This window comes from Macaca nemestrina, chromosome 13, assembly GCF_043159975.1.
Source record: "Macaca nemestrina isolate mMacNem1 chromosome 13, mMacNem.hap1, whole genome shotgun sequence".
NCBI classification, from domain to species: Eukaryota; Metazoa; Chordata; class Mammalia; order Primates; family Cercopithecidae; genus Macaca; species Macaca nemestrina.
In genome coordinates this window covers 20100553-20108247 of record NC_092137.1, presented here as the reverse complement: position 1 = coordinate 20108247, position 7695 = coordinate 20100553, and the positions used below count along the sequence as shown (strand labels likewise).

Here is a 7695-nt window from a genome sequence, read left to right as displayed (position 1 = left end):
ATGCAATCCAATGGATGAAGGGTAGCCTTGTAAACAAATGGTCCTGGAACCATTGAACATCCATAAGTAAAAAAGTGAAACTTGACCTAGACTCCAGGCTGTATACAAAAATTAACTCAAAATGAATCACAAACATAAATGTGAAACCTAAAACTACAAAACTTTTAGGAAGAAAATACATGTGAGAAATATTTTTGTGGTTTTGGGCTAGACAGAGTTCTCAGCCTTAACACCAAAAGTATTATCCATAAAAGGAACATCGATAAATTGGGCTTCATCAAAACTGAAAACTTGCTTTGTAAAGGATCTTGTACAGAGAATGAAAAGACAATCTAAAGATTGGGAGAAGATATTTGCAAAACACAAAGGACTAGCACCTCGAATACATAAATTTCTCTCAAAACTGAACAATGAAAAACAAAGAATCAAATTCAAAAATGGGCAAAAGACATGAACAGACATTTAGCCAAAAATGGTGTACTTCTGGATATAAGCACATGAAAAGATGGTCAACATCCTTTGCCATTAGGAAAGCGCCAAGACTACCACATGAGATATTACCACACATCTATCAAAATGGCTAAAATAAAAAATAGTGACAACATCAAATGCTGACCAGGATACGAAGAAATGGATCACTTTTATTTTGCAGATGGGAATGTAAAATGGCATAGCCACTGGAAAATCGTTTGGAAGTTTCTTAAAAAACTAAGTGTGCATCTATCACGTCTTAATTGTACTTTTCAATATTTATCCCAGAGAAATGAAAACTTAAGTTCACACAAAAACTTATACAAAAATATCTGCAAACTGGAAACAACCCAGATATCCTTCAATGAATGGTTAAGCAAATGGAGTGCAACCACACCACGGATTACTTCTCAGCAATAAAAGGGAACAAGCTATCGATACACAAAACCACCTGAATGAATCTTCAGGGCATTATGTTGGCTGAAAAAAATGTCAATCTCAAAAGGTCCCATACAGTTGATTCCTTTTATACAACATTCTTGAAATGACAAAATCATAGAAATGGAGAGCAGACTAGTGGTTGCCAGAATTAAAGAGGGGGTGGCAGTGGGTGGGGGAGTGGGGAAAGGGAAGTGGGTGTGGCTCTAAAAGGGCAACACAAGGGCTCTTTGTGGTGGGAAAATCATTCTGTATCTTGACTGTATCAATGTCAAGTCCAATGTCAGTGTCCTAGTTGTGATATTCCAAGATGTTACCATTGGTGGAAACTGGATAAAGGGAACATGGATCTCTCTATATTACTTCTTACAACTCCATGTGAATCTACAATTATCTCAAAATTAAAAGTTTATTTTTAAAAACTACAAAAGAATTAGAAGAAAATATAGGATATTATTTTTATGAATTAGTGATAGGGAAAGCTTGTGTAATAAGGCACTTAATATAAAAGCATTAAGGAAGATATCAATAAATTTAACTACATAAAAGGATACCACCAACATGACCCAGTGCAGTGGCTCACATCTGTAATCCCAGCACTTTAGGAAGCCAAGCTGGGAGGATTGCTTGAGTCCAGCAGTTGGAGACCAGCCTGGTCAATAGAGTGAGACCCTGTCTCTACAAAAAAAAAAAAAAAAAAATAGCCAGGTGTGGTGGTGCACACGTGTGGTTCCATCTACTTGAGAGGCAGGAGGATCACTTGAGCCCAAGAGTTTGAGGCTATAGTAAGCTATGATTGCACTGCTGCACTCCAGCCTGGGTGACAGAGTGAGACCCTGTCTCTTAAAAAAAAAAAAAAAAAGACACCATCAACAAAATTGAAAACTAGCAACCAACTAAAAAAATTGTAATAATTACAATATACAAATACTATTCAAAATATGTAAAAATCTGCTATAAGTCAATATGAAAAAGTAAACAATGCTCAAGAAAACAGGAAAAGAATATGAAAGGAAAAATCACAAGAGGAGAGATTCAAATGGCCAAAAATCTATGGGAAGCTGCAATATCCCTGATAATAAAGGAAATGTAAATTAAAATAATGAAAGACCATTTTTTATTCTACCAGACAAGCAAAATAGTAAGTTTGATTGAATGTAGGGTGGATGAAGATGTGGGCAGTACTCTCATATTCTGCTGATGGGAGTATCAATTAGTGAAGTCACTTTGGAGGGCAATTTGATAGAAGCTACTAAAACTTCAAGTGTACTTCTCTTATGATCCAGCAAATCTACTTCTTAGTGTATCTCTAGAGAAACAGTCATGTGTGCACGAGGCAGCAGGCAAAGAATCCTTGCTGCAGCTTTCCTTGTCGTAGTAAAGAACTGGAAATGACCTAGCTGTCATCACTGGGGAATGGCTGAATAAACTCTGGTGCATCCATTCTGCAGAATACTGAACATACAGCACATAGGAAAGAGACAAAGCAAGTTGCAAAATAATACACAGAGAATGATAAACACCATTAATATAAACACACACACACACACACAATTTCTGGAGGTAATTTTCATTTTATATGCATAACCACAAACCTCAAATGGTCACGCAACACAACCTGGTAATTCTAAAGTGTTTCTCTACTAAGTTTCTTTTCTCTGTCTAAAATGATTATTTTGTACATTCTCGCACTTCCCATCTCCCATATCCTTTCCCCACGTCACATCCAGCTGATGACCTTTCTTAACACTTCAACGAAAAAAGACCAGAAGCCCTCAGCCAGGGACAACTGTGCCTCCCACGATGAAATCTCCAATCCTTCTTGAACATGTGCCAACATCAATTTTCCCTCACCCTGCCAACCTCCCAACCTCCCTCCAGCTCCTTTCAAAGGACAATCCCTTCATCTGCTATCACCTTGCTGAGGACTTTGCTCCTGCAATTATCCTCTCTCTCCTGCATCATTAGATTCCCCCTCCCTACTCCGTCATTCTTGTCAGTACACAAACATGCTCCAGTATTTCCCATATTCAAAAACAAATCTCCTTTCACACATATCTTTCTCACCATGTCTTTGCTCATTGGGGCAGACAGACAACTGTCCACCAAAAATCCATGGCCTCTTTGCACAGTGTAGCGCTGCTGCTGGCAGTGGCTGCCCAGCCAGGGACCACACTTCCCGGCTCCTTTAGCATAACCCATGGGAACATGAGACTGAGGTCTGGATAACAGAATGTGGGCAGAAGTGGTGTATGCAACTTCCAGGCGTGGCCCATAAAATTCTACACGATCCTCCACATTCTCTTTCCTCTTCTGCCAGGTTGATGTTGACACCTAGGGAAACTAAGGGTGCCATGTGTTGAAGATATCTAGGCCATAAGGTAAGTGCTTGGATCCCTGAAAGACTGTATGGAGCAGAGCTCTATCCTCACTTCTCCCACTCCTATCACTGACTGGAATTTAAAAGAGGAAGAAATAAACTTCTATTTAGTTAAACTGCCTAGATTTTGGTGGTTTATTTGTTATAACATCTGTACTTATCTTAACTAATACACTCTTTATTTATAACAAGACTTCTCAAAAGGGTTGTCTCTATTCCCTGGAGCCAGATCAACCAGTTTTGTCTGGGTTCAAATTCCAGTTTTATCATTTCCTAATGTGTGTGATCTTGGGCAAATTACTTAAAGATCTATTCCTTATCTGTAAAATAGGATAATAATTGTACCTACCTCAAAGAGCTGTTGCACAGATTAATATATGTAAAGCACTTAGATCAGTGTCTGGCACATGGTAAGTTTTATATAAATTCAGCTATTATTATCATGTTAAGCCACTCACACCATTCCAGCTCCCTTCTGTCTCCAGCACTCTACTGAAACTGCTCTTGACAAGATGGTCTCTGTGCTGCAAAATGCAAATGTTACATTTCTCTTGCCTCACTTAATTCAACTCTCAGCAGCAGCTGACACAGGTGTCTGCTGCCTCATTTTAAAAAGCATCATGGAAGAGAGATTGCAAACAGACACAAATGTATTTCCTTTTTGAAATAATTTTCTTCCTTTTTCTGGTTGCAGCACCGTGCAGTGAGGATCTCTAATATATGCCTGTAGCCATGCTGTCCAAGGGCCTGCTGCAATATGCGCAGGTCTTTGGATGCAAGAAAAGGGCCACAGCTGTGACTCATGGCAAACACAGCAATGGCCTCATCAAGGTGAATGGGTGGCCTCTGGAGATGATCGAGCTGCGCATGCTGCAATACAAGCTGCTGGAACCACTTCTGCTCTGGGCAAAGAGCGATTTGCTGGTGTGAACATCTGTGTCCATGTGAAGGGTGGTAGTCATGTGGCCCAGATTTGTGCTGTCCATCAGTCCATCTCCAAAGCCCTGGTGGCCTATTACCAGAAATATATGGATGAGGCTTCCAAGAAGGAGATCAAAGACTTCCTCATCCAGAACGACCAGACTTTGCTGGTAGCCGTCCTCCTTTGCTGTGAGTCCAAAAAGTTTGGAAACTCTGGTGCCTGTGCTTGCTACTAGAAATCCTACCAATAGGCCAGGTGCAGTGGCTCATGCCTGTGATACCAGCACTTTGGGAGGCTGAGGTGGGCGGATCACCTGAGGTCAGGAGTTCGAGACCAGCCTGGCCAACATGGTGAAACTCTGTCTCTACAATAGTACAAAAATTAGCTGAGCATGATGGTGGGCTCCTGTAATCCCAGCTACTCAGGAGGCTGAGGCTGAAGAATCACTTGAACCTGGGAGTCGGAGGTTGCAGTGAGCCAAGATCATGCTATTGGCACTCCAGCCTGGGTGAGACAGCGAGACTCCATTTCAAGAAAGGAAGGAAAGGAAAGGAGAGGAGAGGAGAAGAAAGGGGGGGGGGGGGGGAGAGAGAGAGAGAGAGGGAGAGAGAGAGAGGGAGAGAGAGAGAGAGAGAGAGGGAGAGAGAAAGAAAGAGAAAGAAAAGAAAGAAAGAAAGAAAGAAAGAAAGAAAGAAAGAAAGAAAGAAAGAAAGAAAGAAAGAAAGAAAGAAAGAAAGAAAGAAGAAAGAAAGAAAGAAAAGAAAGAAGGAAGGAAGGAAGGAAGGAAGGAAGGAAGGAAGGAAGGAAGGAAAGAGAGAGAGAAATCCTAGCAATAAGCTCATTACAAGGATCAGGATTCACTTGTATAATAAACAATGTTAGAGGGATTTTTAAGTTTCAAAAAAAAGAAAAAAAGAATTTTCTTCTTGGATGTTATGATTTTTCACTCTCTTAAGCCTCTTCCCCCCACCTCTCTGGCCATCCCTTCTCAAGGTCCTCTGCTGTCTCCTCCTACTTTTCTCAATGTCTAAATATTGGTGTGTCCCGGGCTATATTGAATGTCCTTCTGTAGCCGTATTTCCTTCCTGGATGATCATGAAATATCATGAGGACTCCCACTGTTCTATATCACATCCCACCTCTCTCTGAGACTCCAAACTCATATATCTCAACTCTCTGAAATCTCACCAGACATCATAAACATGACAGATCCAAAACAGAACCCTCCGTTACAGGGCTGCCCTTTCCTACTCTGCCCATGTCTTTTCTGAACTGGGCAACGGTACCACCCCACTCAACTGCGCCAGTCAAAAACCCAAGAATCATTATTGGTCTCTTTATTTCCTTTATGCTTTCATCACAACCATCACAAGACTCCAAAGTTCAATTTGAAGCCATTCACTTCTCCCTTCACTCTTGCTGCCCTAATTCGAGCCGTCCCCACCCTACTTTGAATATCTTCAACATTCTCCAAACTCGTCTCTACGTGGAAATCCTAGGAATATTCTAAAAATACAAGTCATTCACATTCACTCTCTTGCTAAAAATCCTCTAATCTTTTTTTTTTTTTTTTTTTCAGAGATGGGGTCTCTTTCTGTTGCTCAGACTGGAGTGCAGCGGTGTGATCATGGCTCACTGCAGCCTCAACCTCCCAGGCTTCTCACTCTGTTTTCCAGGCTGGAGGGCAGTGGTGCAATCATAGCTCACTGCAGCCTCAAACTTCTGGGCTGAAGTGATCCTCCTGTCTCAGCCTTATGAGTAGCTGGGGCTACAGGTGTGCACCACCATGCCTGGCTAATTTTTTAAAATTCTCTTTTTGTAGAGATGGAGTCTGGCTATGTTGCCCAGCCTGATCACAAACTCCCAGCCTCTAGCAATCCTCCCACCTTGGCCTCCCAAAGTGTTGGGATTATAAGCATGAGCCACTGCATCTGGCTCTAATGTCTTCTAATTGCTCTTAAAATAAAACCCAAATGCCTTCTGTATTCATTCATTCTTGCATTGCTATGAAGAAATGCCTGAGACTGTGTAATTTACAAAGAGGTTTAATTGTCTCACAGATCCACAGGCTGTACTGGAAGTATAGTGGCTTCTGCTTCTGGGGAGGCCGCAGGAAATTTACAATCATGGCAAAAGGTGAAGGGGGAGCCAGCACTTCTCATGGTCAGAACAGAAGGAAGAGAGAGAGGGGAAGGTGCCACACACTTTTAAACAATCAGATCTCATGAGAACTCATTCACTATCTGTTCATTATTGTGACATAGTACCATGGGGGGAATCTGTCCCCATGATCCAATCACTTTCCACCAGGCCCCACTCCAACACTGGGAATTACAATTGAGCAGGAAATGTGTGTGGAATACAGATCTAAACCATATCACCTTCCCTGGTCTCCAGCACTCCGATCTCACTCTCATTCTCCTTTTGTGACCACTGCTGGTCACGCCTTCCAGAATTCTTTCTGCCCTCATACAGGACAAGTTTGTTCCTGCCCCGCTGTTACCTCTGTCTGAATGCTCTTCCTCCAGGTCTTCAGCTGGATGGATGGCTTTAGATCTCAGTTCAAATGTCTCCTCCCCAGCATGGCCTTCTCTCCCCTCCCCCACAGATCATTGTATCGTATCATCCTGTTTATTTCCTTAGCAATGCTTTTCACAATCTAGATTTTCTTATTTACTGTTGCATGCATCCTCCCCTCCCCAGCTAGAATGTAAATTCCATCAGGGTAAGGACTTTGTCTGTGTTGCTACCTCTGTGTCCCCAGGGCCTATGGCAATGCCTGGCTTATAGTAGACATTCAATAAGTATTTGTTGAATGAAGGAAATTCATGCAGATGTATGGGGAAAGATCTGGATGAATAAATACCAAACTGATAAGGCTTTATCTCATGGGATTATGCTGGGATTTGGGAATGGAGCTTAAAGTTGACTTTAGCTTAACTGTATGGCTTGAAAAAAATTTTAATTTAGTGAGGGGTCTATATTCATGTATTGCTTGTGACATTAAAAATAAAGCAAATACTTGTAAGTATTTTGTAAACTGGGAAGTATTATACACAAGAGCAAGGAAATTGCATCAAAGGACACTATCAGGAGAGTGAAAACACGACCCACAGAATGAAAGAAGACATTTGCAAATCATGTATCTGATAGAAATTAATATTCAGAACATACAAAGGACTCCTACAACTCAACAACAACAACAACAAAAAACACCTTGCTGGGCATAATGGCTCACACCTGGAATCCCAGCACTTTGGAAGGCTGAGGCAGGTGGATTGCTTGAGGCTAGGAATTCGAGATCAGCCTGGCCAACATGGCGAAGCCCCGTCTCTACTAAAAATACAAAAATTAGCCGGGCATGGTGACACACACCTGCCATCTCAGCTACTTGGGATGCTGAGGCACGAGAAACGCTTGAACCCAGGAGGCAGAGGTTGCAGTGAGTCAAAATTGTGCCACTGCACTCCAGCCTGGGCAACAG

General features: G+C 41.7%; 1 pseudogene; it reads left to right on the top strand.

Moving 5' to 3' along the window:
* The first annotated feature begins 3985 nt into the window (after nucleotides 1–3985).
* Nucleotides 3986–4461, top strand: LOC105479876 (small ribosomal subunit protein uS9-like; annotated as a pseudogene).
* The last annotated feature ends 3234 nt before the right edge of the window (nucleotides 4462–7695 follow it).